Here is a 20952-nt window from a genome sequence, read left to right as displayed (position 1 = left end):
GGGTAGACAGGAAATGAGAAGAAGAACCAGTCAACTATTAGGATTTTTTTTTCTGTGTAAAAATGGCACTCTCTTTATTCTGCATACTTTAATTTTAGAACAAAACAAACAAACATCCTACTCCCCACATGGGGGGGAGGGGTAACAGGGACCCTGTAAGCCCTACCCTTATACACTGGAAAACAGAAGGTGATAAAAAACACCACTAGACATTGGCAGATGGAGCCAGGCAGGACAGGGCTTCTACTGCTGCTGTGGGAAACATGGGAAACTATATAGAGGGTGAGGTCTGATGCAGAGGTTTCTTTAATCCACCTTCTCTATGTGGGATGCATCTTCATCACCTTCGAGTGGGGGGATCTCATCAGGAATAGCAGCTCTGGGCTCCTCTGCTGTCACCTCATCCTCATCAATGCCAAGACCTAGCTTAATCATGTGGTAAATTTGGTTTGAGTGAGTCTGGGGATCTTCAAGGGAGAAACCTGAAGACAACAGGGCTGTCTCAAGATGCAGTACCACCAGATCTTTCACAGCCTTGTCATTCTTGTCAGCCTCAGCCTTCTGCCTGAGAGTCTCCACAATGGGGTGATCTGGGTTTATCTCCAAGTGCTTCTTGGCCATCATGTAACCCATTGTGGAGTTGTCTCTCAATGCCCGTGCCTTCATGATGTGTTCCATGTTGGCTGCCTGACTATATGCTCTAGTCACAATGCAATAGGGTGAAGATACCAGCCGATTGGAGGTTGTCACTTTCTCAACCTTCTTATCCTGAATTTCCTTCATTAGCTTGCACAAATTTTCAAATTTTGCCTTGCTTTCCTCCATTTTTTTCTTACTTTCTTCATCCTCTGGAAGTTCTAACCCTTCTTTAGTAACAGAGACAAGTGTCTTCCCATTAAACTCCTTTAGCTGTTGCACACAGTACTCATCAATGGGCTCTGTCATGTATACTACTTCAAAACCATGTTTCCATACTCATTCAACAAAAGCACAGTTGGCCACCTGTTCCTTGCTCTCACCAGTGATATAATAGATGCATTTCTGGGATTCTTTCACTCTGGACACATATTCAGACAAAGAAGTCATCTCATCTCCTGACTGAGATGTGTGATAACGCAATAGTTCAGATAAGTGGCACCTGTTGGTAGTGTCCTCATGGATTCCAAGCTTGAGGTTTTTCAAGAAGGCCTCATAGAACTTTTTGTAATTCTCTTTATCTTCTGCCAGTTCAGAGAAGAGCTCTAGGTACTTCTTGACAATATTCTTATGGATGACCTTCAGGATTTTGCTCTGCTGCAGTATCTCCCTTGAAATGTTGAGGGGCAGATCCTCAGAATCTATCACACCTTGGATAAAATTAAGATACTCAGGAATAAGCTCATCACAACTGTCCATTATAAAGATATGTCACAATACAGTTTAATGTTGTTCTTTTTGTTTTCAAAGAGGTCAAAGGGGACGCAGTGGGGGATGAAGAGCAGAGCTCTGAATTCCAACTGACCTTCCACAGAGAAATGCTTTACTGCCAAGTGATCTTCCCAATCATTGGTGAGACTTTTATGAAACTTGCCATACTCTTCTTGGTTGATATCAGGGTTCTGTGTCCAGATGGGTTTGGTCTTGTTCAGCTCTTCCTGATCAATGTATTTTCCCTTGATCTTCTTTGTTTTCTTCTTCTTATACTTGCCTTCATCTTCTTCATCAGATTCTACATCTTCAATCTTGGGGTTCTCTTCATCTTTAACTGGCTCATCTTCTTTCTCTTTTTCATCCTCTGTCATCATCACTGATTTCCTTTTTTCATTCCTTCTCCAAATAAAGTGTGATGGGATAGCAAATGAACTGTGAATGCTTCTTAACAACCTCCTTGACACACCTCTCTTTCAGATACTCTGTTTGGTCTTTTTTCAGATGTAAGATAACCTTGATACCCCTGCCAATAGGCTCACCATGGTCAGCAGAGACTGTGAAAGAGCCAACAGCAGAAGTCTCCCAGACATATTATTCATCATCATTGTGCTTAGTGATCACAACAACTTTCTCTTCTACTAGGTAAGCAGAATAGAAACCCACACCAAACTGACCCATCATAGAAATGTCTGCTCCAGCCTTCAAAGTCTCCATAAAAGCCTTGGTACCAGACTTAGAAACTGTCCCCAAGTTATTAATCAAATTAGCTTTTGTTTTGCCAATGCCAGTATCCCCCAAAGTCAGGGTCCTCTCCTTAGGAGCTACCCCATTATCAATCTTCCTGAGTTCAAATATGGCTATAGACACTTCTTAACTATGTGACCCTGGGCAAGTCATTTAACCTTGTTTGCCTCAATTTCCTTTTCTGTCAAATGAACTAGAGAAGGAAATGACAAATCACTTCAGTATCTTTGCCAAGAAAACCCCAAAGGAGGTCAAGAAGAATCAGACATGGCTGAGCATCAATTGATGATGGATTATACCCAAACATTAGTGTTGGAGGAGATAGACTAGCAAGAGGACCTGTGATTTTATTGGGATATGGGACTCCCTATAAAGAAATTCCCTGTACTAATGCAGGCTATCATTAGTTGAGTATACTGAGAAGTTAAACTACTTGCCTAGGGTCACATTACTTATATGTGCTAGAATCTAGACTTGAACCCAGGTTTTGGGGTCTTCAAGGTTGGTTCTCTATCCACTATGCCATTTTGTTTCTCAGGGGAAAGAAAGTACAAGATAAATAAGGCAAAATCCTTACCCTCAAATGCAGTGCAGTGGAGGAAGTGAGGCAAGATAGGAACACAGATGAATGAAATTCACTTTAGGACATGAAAAATAAATCAGAGAAGTATAAAGTACTTAGCTTTGTTTTAAACTTGTGTTAAGTTGAGGACTGTGAGAAAAAGCAGTTTTTGTTTTCAAGGAGTTGAAAATCAGCTTGAAGAGATGGAGGTTATGTGAAATGATTAGATAGCAGAAGGAATGGATTGTAAGTGCTTTATGAGTGAGCTGGAGAAGGGAAGGTAGGCAGGGTCTCATAGAGGAGGGGGCTTGAGCTGTCTTCAAGCACTGTCAAGCATGCCACTAGACAGATGAAAGGGGGCATGAGAACAGGCATAGAATTTGCTGGGATTAGGGAAAAGATTGGCCTGATTAGAGCAAGCTGATGAATATTAGGAGAAAAAAGTTGGAGAAGTAAAGTAGGGCTGTAGGGGATGGATGGAGGAATTTATTTACCAAGGAAGGGTAGAACCATGGTCTCAGATTCTCAGCCTGAAAAAGGAAAAATAAAACCCAAACTCACAAGTACAGTTGAACCAGCTTAAAATGTACTTGGGAGATGTTTCACAAAATAAATACAAATACAATACAATGTAGGTATTGTTAACTTGTGGTTTTCTAAGTCAATAGGGCACAATCAGGGAACAATTTCTACTTGAGTTTGATACCATTGGTATAGAAAATATAAGACTTTTGTTTATTATTTGTTAATGCATAAGAAAATTGATGTAATTCGCTTTGTTCTTCACTTCTCTTCATCTCTGAAGACCTTTGGCTTCATAACTACTCTTTCCTCCTGATAATGGGGTAGGTCTTTTCCTCACTATGGCCAACTTCTATCCATTAACTATTGATCTCATCCCCTCCTCCTTTCTCCACATTGCTTCCCACAATCATCTGCTCTTTCTCTGTAATCAATAAACTAGTTCCTTCCCTAGTACTCATAAATATGCCTGAGGTTCTTTCATTCTTAAAAAAAACCCTTCAGTAGACCTTATGAATCCATCTATTCATCATCTTATTCTTAATATTCTTAGCCAAATTCTTGAAAAAGATATCTATACCAATGCCCTTCTTTGCTTTTCTTCTTACTACCCATCTTTCTAAAATCTGGCTTCTAGCTTCATTAATCAGTTGAAATTTCTCTTTCCAAAGTTGCCAGTTATCTCTAAATTGCCTGGCTTGAGGGTCTTTTCTCAATCTTCTTCCATTCTTACCTTCTTATGGTATTTGGCACTATTGAACACCCTTTACTTCTAAGTAATTACTTTATCTTGACTAAAAAAGTAAAAAAATAACCACCTTTACCTTCTTTCTTAGAATGTTTCCAGATGACTTATCTGGCTTTTTAAGTTGTCTTCAGCCTATCTTAATTGTGTTTTGAATTGCATTTTGAGTTATTCCAAAACCTGTATCCAATTCACTGGGATTTCTGTTGTATTGCTTAATGTTCCCTCCTCTTTCTCTGTTCCATTTGCTCTTTGTTCATTGCCTGTATAGAAGCTGTCGATTGTAATTTCTTTTGTTTGCTCATATTTACCCCTTCTTTGCTCCCTGCAGTTGTCTGTGCTCTTGCTTCTCTCATTTTTTTTTCTTTTGGTTTTGGGGTTTTCTGTCAGTCTCCCCTCATGGAGATTTGTCAGGAGATCTCTCAGTGTAGTCTCTGGGGGAGGGGTGTTGGAGCTTGAACTTCTCTGTCCTCTGGAGACTTTGATTGGATTAAAGTCCAGCAGTCTGTGGGGGAGGGGTATTGGAGATTGAGCTTCCCTGACCTCTGAATACTTGATGGGATTAAGTTCAGTTGGGTTAGGCTGGATGTTCCCTGAGGCCAAAACCTCCTGGAAGGTTGGAGCAATATGGAGGGTCTCTGCTTCTGTGACCAGTCTGCCTCTCTGCACTCCCTCTCCAGCTCCTTCCCTACTGCCTGTGTTTGACACTCTGAGCCTGGCACAGCCCTGCCTGTAAGTTACTCCCTCTAGACCAGCATCTTTGACTGCCCAGAAGTTCCTGCTGCTGCTGGAAGCTTAGAGCTCTAGGTGGGGGAGGGGTCCTGGGACCTTCCTTCTGCCTTCCCCTTAAATCCAAGTATTCTCGAATTCTGGCTTTTGGGGGTGTACCTTTTAAGTTGAGTCCAACAAGAGGGTTCCTTGGATATGTCTTGTTAGTTTTGATTTTCAGTCCCCTAGGAGCATTCAGTTTGTAATTGGCAAGGAAGGGTTTTCAGAGGTCTGAACTTTTGCTTCCTCTATGCCACCATCTTGACTCTGCTTCCCTGTCTTGGAATGGATACAAATATTAGTTTTAAGGCAGAAGAAGGAGGCTAGGTAAAGGGGGTTAAGTGACTTGCCCAGGTTCACACTTCCTTGAGTTTTAATATTACTCATTCCTGATTTTCATTTTACCTGTCTGACTATTCCTTTTCAGTCTCCTTTGCTGGCTTTTAGAAAATCTGTATCATAACTCTTCACAGTGGATATACCCCAATGTCTGTCACCGGCCGTCTTCCTTCTGCATTCTCTCACTTGGTAAGATTGTATTTTCTTATTTTCTCCCATGGGTTTAATTCATATGCAGATGTTTGTTGTTTCAGTTATATCTGACTTTTTATGACCCCATTTGGGGTTTTCTTGGAAAAGATACCGAAATGGTGCCATTTCCTTCTCCAGCTCCTTCTATAGATGAGGGAACTAAGGAAAACAGTGTTAAGTGACTTGCTCAGAGTCACATAGCTAGGAAGTGTCTGAGGCCAGATTTGGACTCACAAAGATGAGTCTTCTTGATTTTAGGCCCAACATTCTGTCCACTGTACATTTAGCTGCCCTCACTTTTTTTTAGTTAATTATGTCCAACCCTTCTTGATCCTATTTGGGATTTTCATGGCAAAGATATTGGAGTGATTTGCCATTTCCTTCTCTAGTTCATTTGAAGAAACTGAGACAACCAGGATCACACAGCTAGTATCTGAGGCTAGATTTGAACTCAGATCTTTCTAACTCTTGGTTCAGTACTCTATCCACTATACCACTTAGCTGGTGACTCAACTCTTTATATCTAGCCCATAATCTCTCTTCTGACTTCTAGTACTTTAGTGCCAAATGACCATTCGACATTCCTAACTGTATGTCCCAAGACATTTCAGATTCAATATGTCCAAAACAGAAATCTTATTTTTCCTAAAACCCATTCTGATTCTGAACTTCCTTGTTTCTGTTGTGGGCACCATCATCTTTCTACTATCTGAGGTATGTAACCTTATAATTATCCTTGATTTCTCCCTCTCTTTCATTCAACCTATCCAATTAATAATCTCTATGTCATTTCTCACACCCACCATATTCTCACATAACCATAACCTTACTTCAGCCCTTTACTAATTTTTTTTTGAAAACTTCCCTTACTTTCTGTCTTAGAATCAATATTGTGTATTGGTTCCAAGGCAGAAGACTGGTAAGGGCTAGGCAGTGGGGGTTAAGTGATTTGTCCAGGGTCACACAGTAAGGAAGAGTCTGAGGACAGATTTGAACCTAGTGCCTCCCATTTCTAATACCTTATTACTTTTTACTCGGATTCTTACAATGGCTTCCTTTGGTCTCCTTACCTTGTTTCTCTCCACTTCAGTTCATTTTCTGCACAACTACCATAGTTAAGCACAGATCTGACCTTTGCAAATTCCTAGGACCTACTATTGCCTCTGCGATATAACAAAAAATACTTTTATGTCAAACAAACAAACAAACAAAAAAAATATATACATACATATATATATATATATATATATATATATATATATATATATATATATGTACATGTAGTCAAATGATGCCTTCTCTTGTGTAAGCAGTAGGGGGAGGGAGAGGAGGAAGTACCTGGGAACTTAAATGTAACAAATAAACAACTACATTAATGTGGTGTTAAAAAGAAGATAGCTCAAGTACCACCTTCTATATGAAGCCTTTTTCAATCCCTCAAATCTTAGTGCTCTCCTCTAAATTACTCCGTATTTATTTTGCAATATTTACAAATGTATATGTTGTTTCACCTAATTAAATGTAAGCCTCTTGCCAGTATTGATCATTTCATGTTTTTTCCTTGGAATTTCAAGGTTCATCATTGACAACAAATAATCATTTGCTTCTTTAGAACAATATAATTCTATAGATAGTCATCCAAAAAGATCCTTTGTGCATATGTTTGTGTCATACATAATTTGGTCAAAGTGCAACTGCAGGGAAACATTTGTTCAGTCCTTTGAGTATCAAAAACAAATGAAACTTAAAGTGGGAAGATTTGTGCTTGCCAATAGTATCGGCCAGTGTCCCAGAGGATGTCCTGTGAATTGTCTAAGGGTCCTCTAGATATTCTTCTTTGTTGATATGTTGGTTGCATGGAATACCCATTTTTTTCTTAATGAAAATTGGATTCAAATTAGTTTAATTATCAACCAAAGAAAAAACAAGTCTATAGAAAATCTACATTGCCCAGATGATGCTATGCCAGCTTTCTACCATGGGTCAGTTTATAATGTATTACTTAAAGTGTTCCAAAAGTCTTTCGTTTTTAGCTATTAAAGCTTAAATTTTGAGGATTACATATATATATATATATACACACACACCTTGGCCAGCACTAAAGATGAACAGGGAGCTGGACTGATAATTGAATAGTAGGGTGGACTGTATCTCATCAGTTTCCATTATTATGATCTGCTTTCCCCCCCTCTAAACCCTTACCTTTTGTATTAGATTTAGTACTGTGTTTTGGTTCTAATGCAGAAGAGCAGTAAGAGGTAAGAGCTAGGTGGTGGGAGTTAAGTGATTTGCCCAGGGTCGCACAGATAGGATGTCTGATGTTAGATTTGAACCTAAGACCTCCCATCTCTAAGCCTGGCTCTCAATCTATTGAGTCAACTAGCTGCCTCCATGATCTCTTTCTTGCTGGAAAAGACCATCTTTAAAAAATACAGATTCTCTTTAAATGATTTTATAGAGGCCATTAATCATAGAACACTATAATTTCAACACAGAACTTGGCAAATAGTAAGCATTAATAAGTACTTTTCCATTTATTCATAAACATTCATTCATTCTAGTCATTTTAGAGCAGAGGTTCTCAACGTGTAGTTTGTGTGGCTGATATTCTTTTGAGGGGTCTTCAATGTGAGTACTATTTTCACAATAGTATTAAGACATTATTTTACTACTAAAATACTTTCCCTTTTCCCAACCATATCTGTGTGAAGCTAGATTTTCTTCATACACTTCAATGAAACAACAGATTGCAACTGATTGAAAGTAGAAGCAAATATGAAAATCATCCAGATGTTTTCTATTAAGCCAGCTATTAAAATGATTTGTAAAAAACATGTAAAACAATTCCATTCTTCTCATCAAATTTTCTTCTCTTTACATAGTAGGTGCTTTATAAAACTTATTATCTTTCCTTCTCCAACCAGTCTTTTGCCCAGCTGGGGTGACAATAGAAAGGTTTAGATGGAAGCGGTTGTTGTTGGGCCTCATCTCTTCTCTCTAGTATTGCCATTAAGAGGAGAATATCTAGATACTGCTTTAGGATAAAGACCAGAAAAAACAAGGGCTCTGAGTCATTCTTGGAAATGGTAGATCAGTGAAGAGAGGTGTGACACCCACAAAATCAAAGAACACCTGCAAGATGGCAAATCTACATTTTAAAAACCCTTACCATTCACCTTAGAATCAATATTAGGTATTGATTCTAAGGTAGAAGAGTGGTAAGGGATAGGCAAGGGGGGGTTAAGTGACTTGACCAGGGTCACACAGCTAGGAAGTGTCTGAGGCCAGATTTGAACCTAGGACCTCCCATCTCTAGGACTGGTTCTCCATCCACTGAGCTACCCAGCTGCCCACCAAATCTACATTAATGGAACAGGGAGGACCACTGAGCAAGCTTGAAGGAGGCTTTGAGATCATCAGAGTGGTGTTATTTAGTTGTCCAGTTGTGTCTGACTCTTCCCATTTGGAATTTCCTTGGCAAAGATACTGGTATGGTTTGCCATTTCCTTTTCCAGCTCATTTGACAGATGAGGAAACTGAGGAAAAAGGGTTAAATGACTTTCCCAGGATCATATAGCTAATGAGTGTTTGAGGCAAGTTTTGAACTCCTGTCTTCATGCCCAGTACTTTATCGAACTTGTCAATTGAGACTGGTCAGACCTCTTCTACTGAAGCTGTCTTTTTTATTTTTTCAACTTAAAAAAAAAGGTCTATTTGCACACACAGAAGCACAGACAGTCCCCCCCCCCCCTACATTTGGGGGATCCTTTCTCTACTATATCATGTTGGTCCCCAGGGAAAGTGAGGGAGTAGCATTCACCCCACCCAGTTCATTTCCAAATGTGGCATGATTGCTGGTGAGATGAGGCTATATTTCTGCTAGACTGAGCTAGGCATTTTCTGGGGACCTCTCTCCTCAACGTCTAGTTTCTAGAAAATCCTAGCATGGACTCTAGCTCCTGGATTTCTGGTGGTTTGATCTACTGACCTTTTGGAGCTCACAAGGTTGAAGCCAGTTCCCAGTCTCCTTAATGGAAAACCAGAAAGACCAACCACAAAGAGACAAAGGACAGTCCATATTCATAGGTCACATATTACCCTGATTTGGGGAGGGTCCAGATTCCTTTCTTTTCTTGTAGCATTGTCTTTCTCAATGTGGAATGAAGTCAGGTAGGGAAATACTTGCCCAAAAGCCTTCCATTGCTTCATTGTTGCCCCCTCTCTGCTGGAGTGGAAAGAGGTTTAACATACTGGGTTCAAGTCCCTGACAAGCTCAGACAAATACCTTCTATTTCCCTTTCTTTTTCCCTCCCTCTTTTTCTTCTTTGCTCTTTTATTAAACCCCACACTCTTCTTTGGCTGCTATTGTAGACAAAATACTCTTGGAAGCAGCTTCTAGTTTAAGGAAAGCTAGGAGGACAATAAATTCATCATTATGATCAGATTAGTTGGTAATTAAAAATCCAGCCAATTTATGCTAAAGAAGGGGATTAATTAGATAAAACAGGAGGCAAACTACTTTGCTCTGCAATTTCTCCTTAATCCAAGGAAAAATGAATTTTTTAAAAATCAGGGTTTCTCTGAAGCCTGTAGGAACCAAGCCAGATTTAATTATACTCCTGTGTGATGACCCACTTCTCAATCCTTTTTTCATACCTGTTATAATTTGCTGTTTATAAATAGATGTCTGTCTCCATATTTAAAAGCCAGAGTGAATATCTGGGTAATTTTCCAGATATTCTAGCAAATTTGACACATTAATGTTGTTAAATGGAGGGAAATAATAAACAGACCCCTCCAAGGCAATGTTTACATTGAAAGTGTGAGCTCTTGGGGTTTAATTGGCTCTGGGAGTGCTGGTTTTTTCCCAGGTGCCCTTCATGACAGAAACATCGTTTTGCTAAGTAGCTACAACTGATGTTCTAACTTATAACAACAGGAGAAGCTTGATTAATTGGAACTCAACCAACTGACCAGATTCAGTTAACTAGATCTTTTTCTGTACGTTTAGGGGAAAGAGACAAATATAGAAATACTGCTTAAAATAGTTTTTGTTGGTATAGATTCAATCTGGTCAACTATTCCTACTGGCCCCATTTTCCCCTTTCAAGAGACCCTTTATAGCTCTCTTTGTTAAGACTTTGTGGATAATCTTAGCTTGGTGTGATAAGGCACTTCTTCATGTTGGAATTTCTCCCCTTTGCAATTTAAGATTGGAAGTAGGTTTGGCGAGTGTGAAAAAATTTACCTCTCGGATCTATGGAGAAGGGAGAAGTTTTGACTAAAAAATGGGTAGAGAAGGCAAGGGAGGTAAAATGGGTAATTTGATTATATAAAATTAAAAAGGTTGTACACAAATAAAACTAATGCAGCCCAAATTAGAAGAGAGGAAACGTAGAAAAATTTTATAGCACATTTCTCAAATAAAGGTCTCATTTCTCAAATATATAGGGAACTGAACCAAATTTATAAAAAATAAAAGTCATTATTCACATGATAAATGGACAAAGGATATGAATAGGCATATTCTATCCATCAATAATGATATGAAAACTACCAATAATGATATGAAAAATTCTCTAAATAATAATAATTAGAGAAATTAAAATTAAAACAACTATGAGGTACCACCTCATACTCATTAGATTGACTGATATGTCAGGAAAGGAAATTGGCAAATGCTGGAGGGAATGCAAAAACATAGGTACATTAATCCTTTTTTAGTTGATTTGTGAACTGGTCCAACCATCTAGAAAATAATTTGAAACTATGCCCAGAGGGCTATAAAACTGCATGCCCTTTGCCCTAGGAATGACACTATTAGGTCTGTATCTCAAAGGTATCAAAGGAAAAGGAAAAAGACTTGTATATACAAAAATATTTATAGTAGTTCTTTTTTTTGTTGCAAAGAATTAGAAATTGAGGGGCTATCCATCAACTGTTGAGTGACTGATCAAGTTTCTTGCCTTTTTCTCCCTACATGGCTGGTGTGGAAACCTATTTTGTGTAATATCATATGTTTAATGGGCATCCTATTTCTTGCTTTATCATTGGGTGGGAGAAGGTGTACAGTGAGGGAAAGAATTTGGAACTGAAAATGTAAAAAAAAATATAAAAATTCAAAATAGGGAGGACTTTGGCTCATTTTCTTGATAATCAACAACAAATCCCACATCCATTGTCCTGGAGAGCCCAGCTCCAACTAGAGTTGTGGATTCCCTTGTGATATTAAATTCTCCCTGCACCTCATAGAATTTGAAATTTCTGAAATAGCATGTCTGTTTTCCCATTGATTTGGAAGGCTCTTACTTGGTGAGTTAGTGCCATGCTGGGTACAATGCTTTTCTTAGAACCATTCTGTAAACCTACCTAAACAAAACAAACTCTGCCAACTGGGCTTTTTCTTTAAAACAAAAGCAAACATAATATCCAGAAAATGAAGTCAAGCAAATTTAATGCCTTTAATTCTGAGGTAGAGATGGAAGAAATTCTGGATTTGGTTCTGAGGCATTGGCATCATACATTCTAGAAAGAACTAGAACTAGAAATTTGTTTTAAGTATGGCTGTAGTATGCAGTTTTCATGAGAAATTTCTACTTTTGGCAAAGATTTTGACCACCTGTTCCTCTTTCTAAGCGTGACCTTCCTGATTCTGCACTCTCTGATGCTACAGTGAAGGAAATTAGCTTAACTTGTATTGTGATGGCCAAGGTTTTGGCCTGTAAGTAATAAATATTTGATGGAGGTAGGTTGTTTATCTAAAAACTAAGGAAATATATCAAGGTGAGAGTGAGTGGGGTAGTAAGTAGACTTGGGGTTAGAAGACACAGGTTTGAATGTTGGCATTACCACTTAGTAGCTCTGTATAAAATAGAGATTATAATAATTATCACCAAGGGTTGGTGGGAGAATCACATGAAATAATATTTGTAAAGTGCTTTGCAAACCTTAAAGTGCCATATTAAAGTGCCATGTTATGGTTATGATTACAATTATTATTGTTATATAGTGCTGGTTCTGAGTGTACAACTAGTTGTATTGTTACCTTGGAAAAGTCACGTATCCCCTCTGAATCCTATTTTTCACCTATAAAATGAGAGAGTTGGACTAGATAATAATAATAATAAAAGTTAAGTTACTTTTCTAAGGGCACACATCCAGTTAGGAGCATAGTCCGAATCACTGCCACATGACTATTAAGAGCAGAGTTAGCATTCAAATTCAAGTCTTCTGATCTCAAGTTCACTGTGTTTTCCCCCAACTCCCACCTTGAGTGATTTCCTTTTAGATAACAATCCTGACTCTGCCAAAGACTTATTATTTAGGGCTAAAAACCTTGCCTATGGCAAAATCTTGTGAAGTGAGTATTGTTGTTATAACCCATATTTTATAGATCAACCAATCAGTAAAGTTATTAAATGCCTATTATGTGCCACTGTGTTGGGGACACTAAAAGAGACAAAGGACTGTCCTTGCCCTTAAATTGCTTGTAATATAGCAGGGGAGAAATATTCAAACATAGATGAAGCAAGTAATAAACAGGATAAATAACACATAAGTAATCGAGAGAAGGCACTAGAATTAAGAGGGGATGGGAAAGGTTTCCAATAAAAGATGGGACCTCTGTCCTCCCTGTGTGACTTCCAGCTGATCCTAGTGTGGTCTCCATCTCCTGGACTTCTGCTGTCCTACTCTTCTGATCTTTTGGAATGGGGAAAGGGGTTTCCAGGGTCACAGCTATGTTGAGTCTCTGAATGTTGAATGAATGGTTATGTAATCATCTTGAGAAAGAAGGACAACCTTCAAAATCTCCACCTACATAGAACAGTTCCTGGCAGGAAGGCTCTAGACAGACATATACCTCTCCTTGAAGTACCTTGCCAATAGGAGAAGCCTCTTTTTCCTGATTGGAGAGACCTACATGTAGTGTGTGAATGAGTCCATCAATAAATACTGGGCTATATGGTTTTTGTAGAGGAAGGGTCATTTTTGGTCAAGACATCCTGATCAATTGATTTCTTTGCTAGTTGATAATATGATAGAAGGGACAATATATTTTAGAATCTCGAATGGAATGTGAAGTGACTTTTTTTTTTCTTTATTACTGCTTAATAAGAGGTAAAAATTTTCTGTGGTGGAATTAGAAGGGTGGTATCTTATTGCCTGGGAAAAGATAAAGTATGCATCTGATGTGCTGAGCAGTCAGATTGCCTCCTCTGGGATACAGTTGAAGACAGCCACTTATGGAAAAAGAGACCAGTTCTTGAAGGCAGATCACTCATTACCTTTTACTTTGAACCTCTACTAAAAGGTGGGAAGGGAGGGAATTTCTCTCTGAAGATTGTGAAACCTAACTATATATTGGGCAGAAAAAGAGTGACAGAAAAATATCAATTAAGGAAAAATGTTTAAATATATTAAATCTTTTGTTAATCTCTTATGATAAATTTGTTTCTATGAGTTTTTGACATTGAAAATAAACATATAGTATCTCATATTATCTGGGTGGAAATGGAATTTGGAGATGTAAGGGAAATAATCTTCTTATGAAAAAGAAAGAAGAATATGGGATTTGGAGAAGTATGGTGAGGTGTAATGTAAACTGCTTTGGACGTTCTTGTTTGAAGCTAGCTCATAAAGGTTATTCCAGGAAATCCCCTCCTGTCTTATGGGATCCCGAGGAGGGTAAATGCTTTTATCTACTGCAGGTAGGTACCAATAACTCAAATATTTTCATTGACAGACTGTTCTCACTTCTTATAAGAATGGGAATAACACATGCAGGTGATTATGGACAATTTAATAGAGTTGAGTAGAGAGAATACAAAGGAGAACACAATTCAAATAGTTACCACTTTACAAAACTCCAGTTTAGAAAGGAAGGAAGGAAACAAGCATTTATTCAAGCACTACTATGTGCAAGGTACTGTGCTAAGCGCTTTACATTTGTTATCTCGTTGAATCCTCACAACAACCCTGGGAGGTGGGTGCTATTATTATTCTCATTTTATGTGTGAAGAAGCTGGGGCAAACAGAGATGAAGTGGCATTCCCAGAATCCCACAGCTAGTAAGTATATGAGACTGGAGTTGAACTCAAGTCTTTCTGATTGCAGGCTCAGTGCTTTATCCCTTGTAGCATCTTAGCCTCTTTTAGCGAAGCCAAAATAGGTCATCATTGCCAGTAAATTCATGAGTTGGGCATGAGTTGTGAAACAGAGGAGACGGCAGTGATTAGGCCATTTGGAAGTAGATGGATGAATACAGATTTGGTCAGATTAACACTATGGAGAAAATAGAAGTTATTGAGAACTGACAATTTATTTCACACATTGTTTTTGCACATGATAAAGTCTACTTATGGTAGTTATGCTCTCACCCTATTCCTCCTTCCCTCAGCTATCAGCACTGATGACCTGGACAGATCCCTCTGCCCATAGAAGTCAAGTAAGTCCAGCTGCTCTAAGACTGACCTTGAGCCTTTGGGAGTTTGCTCTTGATCCACTACTTTCCCATTCTGGGACTGAGCCACACCCGTTATCCCTTTTAATAGGAATTCAGTTTAATTTTCTTTATTTTAGAATTTAGAGGTGATGTGAAGAATGACATACTGACAGTGATTCACAAACTTTTCCACAATGGCAGATTCTAATAATAGCATGAGGCTTTCAAATAAATTGCATGTTTTCCCCCCTCTCCCTTCTAGAAGGTGCCAAGGGTCTGACAGGATGGAAATTTGGAAGACTGACCACCTTTCAGTGAAGACTGATTAATTATTTATGAACTGGCTATGTCAACAGCAGCAGCTCAGTTATATTAAATTCTGTGCCTCTTGTGTCTGGAATACTTTCCAGAGTGCATGGTGGTGTGGGACACATGGGTGTAGAATAGAAAGGTTGACTCCTGTATGAAGTCCAAATCTATAGCAATTTCCCAAGTATTATCAATTGAGCAATCAATCAACAAGCATTCATTAAGTATTTTCCATGGGCCAAACACTGTGATAAATGCTGGGGATATAAAGAAGGGCAAAAAAATTAGTTTTGTTCTAAAAGAGCACATAGAAGAAAACCTTAGAAGGAAAGGAAAGACCCACATGAAATTATGAAGAGTGAAACAAGCAGAAACAAGAGACTATCCTATACAGCAACAGAAATACTGTCTGAAGAACAACTTGTGCATGCCCATATCCAGAGAAGGAATAGACAAATAGAAATGAGTAAGACATACACACATACACATATCTTTTTGTCAAATGATGCCTTCTCTACTGGGGAAAAGGGAGGAGGGGAGTGAGTTACCTGAGTATTTTAATATAATTGAAAAAAGACCCTTACCTTCCATCTTAGAATCAATACTGTGTATTGGTTCTAAGGCAGAAGAGTAGTAAAGGCTAGTCAATGGGGGTTGAATTACTTGACCAGGGTCACACAACTAGTGAGTTTCTGAGGCCAGTTTCTGAATATAGGACCTTCCATTTCTAGGTCTGGCTCTCAATCAACTGAGCCACCTAGCTCTTACCAAACAAATACATTGAAATTGAAAAAAAGAAGGGAAGGATCTAGCTGTTGGAAGGTGGCAGGGATGGACTATAACTTGGAAAGGACTCTTGCAGATAGCAGCATTTGAGATGAGTCTTGAATGAATCCAGAGATCCTAAAAATCAGAGATGAAGAAGGGAAATCATTCTAGGCATAGAGGACACAAAGACTGAGATAGTATCCTGGGCGAGGAATATCAAATAGCCAGTATGGCTTGGCTATGACATATGTGAAGGAGAATAATGTAAAAAAGGTTGGAAAGGTAAGAAGGGGTTAGATTGTGAAGAGTTTTAAACAGAATTTTAAATTTGATCAGAGAACTTTTAGGGACTTTGGAGAAGAAGGCAATGTGAAGAATGGTTAGAACTATGCTTTAGGTAATTTTGGCAGCTGTGGGAAATTGATGAGAGATTTGAAGCATAGAGACCAGTTGGAAAGTTATCCAGTAGTTGAAGTAAGAGGTGTGATCAGGATCTGAACTAAGATGGTGGCTGACTAAAAGGAGTGAAAGAATGAGTACAAGAGTTGTACTGTAGTAGCAACAACACTTTTTGACAGCAGATTGGATATGTAGGGTGAGTAAAAAATGAAGACTCTCAGATAACAGATAACAGGATTTTGAACCTGGGTGATTGGGAGGATTGAAGCATCTTCCATAGTAACTGGGAAATGTAGAAGAGCTGTGAGCTTGTGAGAAAAAATAGAGTTCTTGTTCTGATGAACTTACTTTGAAATTCCAGTAGGACATTCAATAAGAAACAAATTTGCAGCTGATGAAGGAGGTCTGGAGCTCAGGAGTGACTATCTTTTACCTTTTTTTGCATGCCAAAGATTAGCACGAGGTCTGGCATATAATAGGTACTTAATAAATTTTTTTAATTGATTGAATAATGTAGTAAAAGAGAATGAGAAGGGGTCAGACAAGTAGAAAGGGGACTGGGAAAGAACAGTGTCACATAAACCTAGAGGGGAGAAAGAATCTAGGGGGAGAAAGTTATCAACAGTGTGGCAAAGGCTTCATAGAAATCAAGATTTATGAAGACCGAGAAAAGGCTATGAAATTGTCAATGAAGAGATTTTTTGGAACTTTGGAGTGAGGGGGAAGTTTCAATTGCTCCCCCCACATCCCTGACTAGAGGATTTTTTGATGCACTCTTTCTTTAAAATTAATTTTCAGTTTCAGATTTCCTCAGTTCCTTCACTCTCACCCAGTGAGAAGGCAAGAAACATGATATCCATATTAGTCATGTTGCAAAAAAGGGAGATGCAATTGTATGATGACATTAGAAATCAGATTGCAGAGTGGGTAAGACCAAGAGGCAAGAGAGTGGTGATACCCAGTGTAGTTGGTTTTCTCAAGGAGTTTAGTGAAGTTGAGGGGCAGAGAAACTGGATTCTAGCTAGTAGAGATGGCCAGATGAAAGGAAGGCATTTTAAAGGATGGAGTAGACTATAAGGGTGTTTGTAGATATTGTTTAAGATTGAGTTAGGCTATTTACACAATTAGGAATTGTCTCTCCAGAGAAGTTGAACCACTTCATAGTTCTTATCAGAAGTTCATTAATAATATTTTCTTCCTACAGCCCCAGTCCCTTCATCAATTCAATAAAGATCAATTAAGCTTCTGCTCCTACTGTGTGCCAAGCACTGTGCTAAGCTCTGGGGATTTAAATAAGAAGACAGTCTTTGCTCTCAAGGAACTTACAGTCTTTGGGGACACAACTCACAAAAGATGATCTTTGACTGGACTGTTGACCATACAAAGCTTAGCTCCCTGGGTCATCCTGGGTGATGTGCTCCTAGTTCAATCAGTCATGTGTTATGGCATATGTAGAACCCTAAATGTGTTGGCTCTTTTTTTAAGCACGCACTGATTCTTTTCTTGGAAAATTAATACATTGATTTGTTTGCTTGTTAAATCAAAATACCTAGTTGACTCCCTCCCCTTTGATCATTGTTGATTAGAGAAATGAAAATCAAAACAACTTTGATTTATCATCTCACATCTATCAGACTGGATAAAATGATAAAAGGGCAAAATGACAAATGATACCCCCCCCCCCATTAGAGAAGGCATCATTTGGCAAAAAGACACATGTACATATAAAACTTCATCTTATTTTTATTTATCAGTTCTTTCTGTGGAGATGAAAATACCCACGTTGCTGTATAGAATGTTCTCTTGGTTCTGTTTATTTCACTCTTCATAATTTCATGTAGGTATTTTCATGTTTTTCTAAAATTAACCTGCTAGTCATTTCTTATGGAACATTATTATTCCATTACAATCATATACCCTAATTTGCTCAGTCATTTCCCATTTGAGAGGTGTCTCCTCAACATCCAGGTCTTTACCACCACCACAAGGAGATATACTATAAATATTTTAGAACATATAGGCACTTTCCTTTTTAATATGACCACATTAGGAAATAAGACAAATAGTTGCATTGCTGGGTCAAAAGGAATACCCAATTTAATTCCTCTTTGAGCACAATTCCAGACTGTTTTCTAAAATGATTGGATTAGTTTACAGTTCCACCAATAGTGTATGTGTCTACACTTTTCCACATCATCTCTAAAATATGTCACTCTGCTCTTTTATCATTTTAGCCAAGTTGATAGGAATGAGATGATATCTCAGAGTTTTGATGTGCATTTCTCTAATCAATGATGATTTAGAGCATTTTTTTCATATGATTTATATATAGTTTTGATTTCTTCATTCCCAATGTGTTTGCTCAGATCTTTTGACCATTTGTCAAATGGAGAATGGCTCATAACCTCACATATCAAAAAAGTTCTCTATATTTTAGATATGGAACTTCTATCTGAGAAACTGTCTATAAAATTTCTCCATCAACTTATTGCTTTCCTTATAGCCTTATTTGGGGAACCTTAATGAAGATATACTTAACTTTAAAAAATCAACCTACCCCCAACCAAACCTAAATGGACATACAAGGTGGCACTGAAGTGCTACATACATCTTAAATTTCTCTATTATGTGTTTGTTTATTAAATGAATTTGTATGCTATCAATTATTTTCATAAATTAGACCAAATGAGTATGAGACCTTGCTTTTGTTTTTCAAAATAACTTAATCTGATGAACAGATGTATATTTAACTAATAAGAATTCTTTGATGCTTCCTAGGACTTAGAAAGACATGAAATTATCTAAAGTCTCAAGGAAAAATATCAGAAGAGAGATTGATTCCAACCAAGTTGGAATTTTGCTGAACTCTCTCTAAATTTATATTTTTGGATGGTCTTAATTATCATTATTTTCAAAAAGTTCTAAACCTTAGGCTCATTTCTTTTCTGTGAGAGTTCATTCTACAGGGAAGACTTATAAGCCTGGGAATTAAATAGAACCTGAGGAAAAGGAGAATTCACCATAGCTCCTTTCTATTGGATTCATTCTACCCAGATGACTCATGATAATAAAGTCTAGGTCCCTTGCTATCCAATATTTTTATGTTAGTCTCTTATAGCTCTTAAGTTTTAGGTGTGCATGATCCTCATCTCAGGAATGTGAACCAATTACTTCATCCATAGTCAGTGAAACCTTTATTCTAGGAGGCACAAACATACTCCTTCATGGGAAAATACAATTAAAATCTGTAGCATAAATTCACCCATCTTTTAAGCACATAAAATTAATCCATCATCAATCAACCTCTACAGATGACTGTTTTGTAAAGAGTAGCAATGGTTATTATTTTTACTACTTATTTCCCAGAACCTCATAAGGGAACACCAACTTAAATGAATGAATGAACAAAAGAAAAAAAAAGTGAGTTTATTAAATGATTATCATCTATAGACTCTTTACAACTCTGGCATGTGTGTGTGACTTTTCCTAGACTATCCCTTTCTATTTTCTTGTTAATGAGAAATGGGAGAATTAAAAAAAAGTGTGAGGAACAAAGCAGTTACTCTAGTTCCTCAGCTTTTAAAGGGAAGTCTATATTGGTGATTAGAATTTGAAAGACTTGAGTTTCCTCAGTTTCCTGAATGTGAGTTAATCAAGGGTGATTACAACTTTGTTTTTGCTGAGCTTTGGTCAGGTTAACAGGGATCTTTCTTTCTTTCTTTCTTTCTTTCTTTCTTTCTTTCTTTCTTTCTTTCTTTCTTTCTTTCTTTCTTTCTTTCTTTCTTTCTTTCTTTCTTTCTTTCTTTCTTTCTTTCTTTCTTTCTTTCTTTCTTTCTTTCTTTCTTTCTTTCTTTCTTTCTTTCTTTCTTTCTTTCTTTCTTTTTCTTTCTTTCTTTCTTTCTTTCTTTTTCTTTCTTTCTCTCTCTCTTTCTTTCTCTCTTTCTTTCTTTTCTTCCCTTACCATCTGCCTTTGAATTGATACTAAGTATTGGTTTCAAGGTAGAAGAATGCTCAGGGCTAGGCAAACAAGAGTCAAGAGACTTGTCTAGGGTTGCATAGGAAGTATCTGAGGCCAGCTTTGAACCCAGGATTTAAGGCCTGTAGGCATGACTCTCTACCAGTTGCGCCTGTCATTTGGTTCTTAACTTATTTTCTAATTTACAGAATTACTATATATTGGCATATATTCAGATTCCCCAAACTTTCAAGTATAATATGTTGAATTCATAAATTCACTGAGTACCTTCTGTTTCTTCAGATCTGTTCCTATTCTAGTAACTATGGGAAATAGAAATAAAGATAGGGGTAGGAGCTAGATTTGTGAATTCTAGATTCAAGTTGGTGGCAAAGTGGTTAGAGTTCTAGGCTTGGAGTCAGGAAGGCTTGAGTACAAATCCAGCTTTAGACACTATTGCCATGTGACCATGAGCAAGTTACTTAAATTCTTTCTGCCCCAGTTTCTCGATATGTGAATAATTCCTCACTTGGGTGAGGAAACTTCTCTCAGATAAAGTTATTCTTCATTTGAAACTTATAATATTAAGAGCAATGTATAATTGGAAATCGATTATCCTAAAAACTGCATTTCCCAGGAGCCCACTGACTTCCTGTCATTATCTGCTGATGTAGACAGGCAGATATGTTGGTTGGGGTTCCTGGTCTAGCTCTCTTTGCTTCCTGGGTTATGACCATAGTGGTAAGCAGAGTTTTTGAACAGGTAGATTAGCCATGGGCACATAGTTTTATTTTGTT

The 20952-nt window shown here is 37.8% G+C and overlaps 1 pseudogene; it reads right to left on the bottom strand.

Moving 5' to 3' along the window:
* Positions 1-306: 306 nt before the first annotated feature.
* Positions 307-20952, bottom strand: part of LOC100025388 (heat shock protein HSP 90-beta-like) — a 126885-nt pseudogene continuing 106239 nt past the window's right edge.

This window comes from Monodelphis domestica, chromosome 7 (assembly GCF_027887165.1).
Source record: "Monodelphis domestica isolate mMonDom1 chromosome 7, mMonDom1.pri, whole genome shotgun sequence".
NCBI lineage: Eukaryota > Metazoa > Chordata > Mammalia > Didelphimorphia > Didelphidae > Monodelphis > Monodelphis domestica.
Note: the sequence above shows the minus strand (reverse complement) of the source record. Positions and strands in the feature narration are given on the sequence as shown.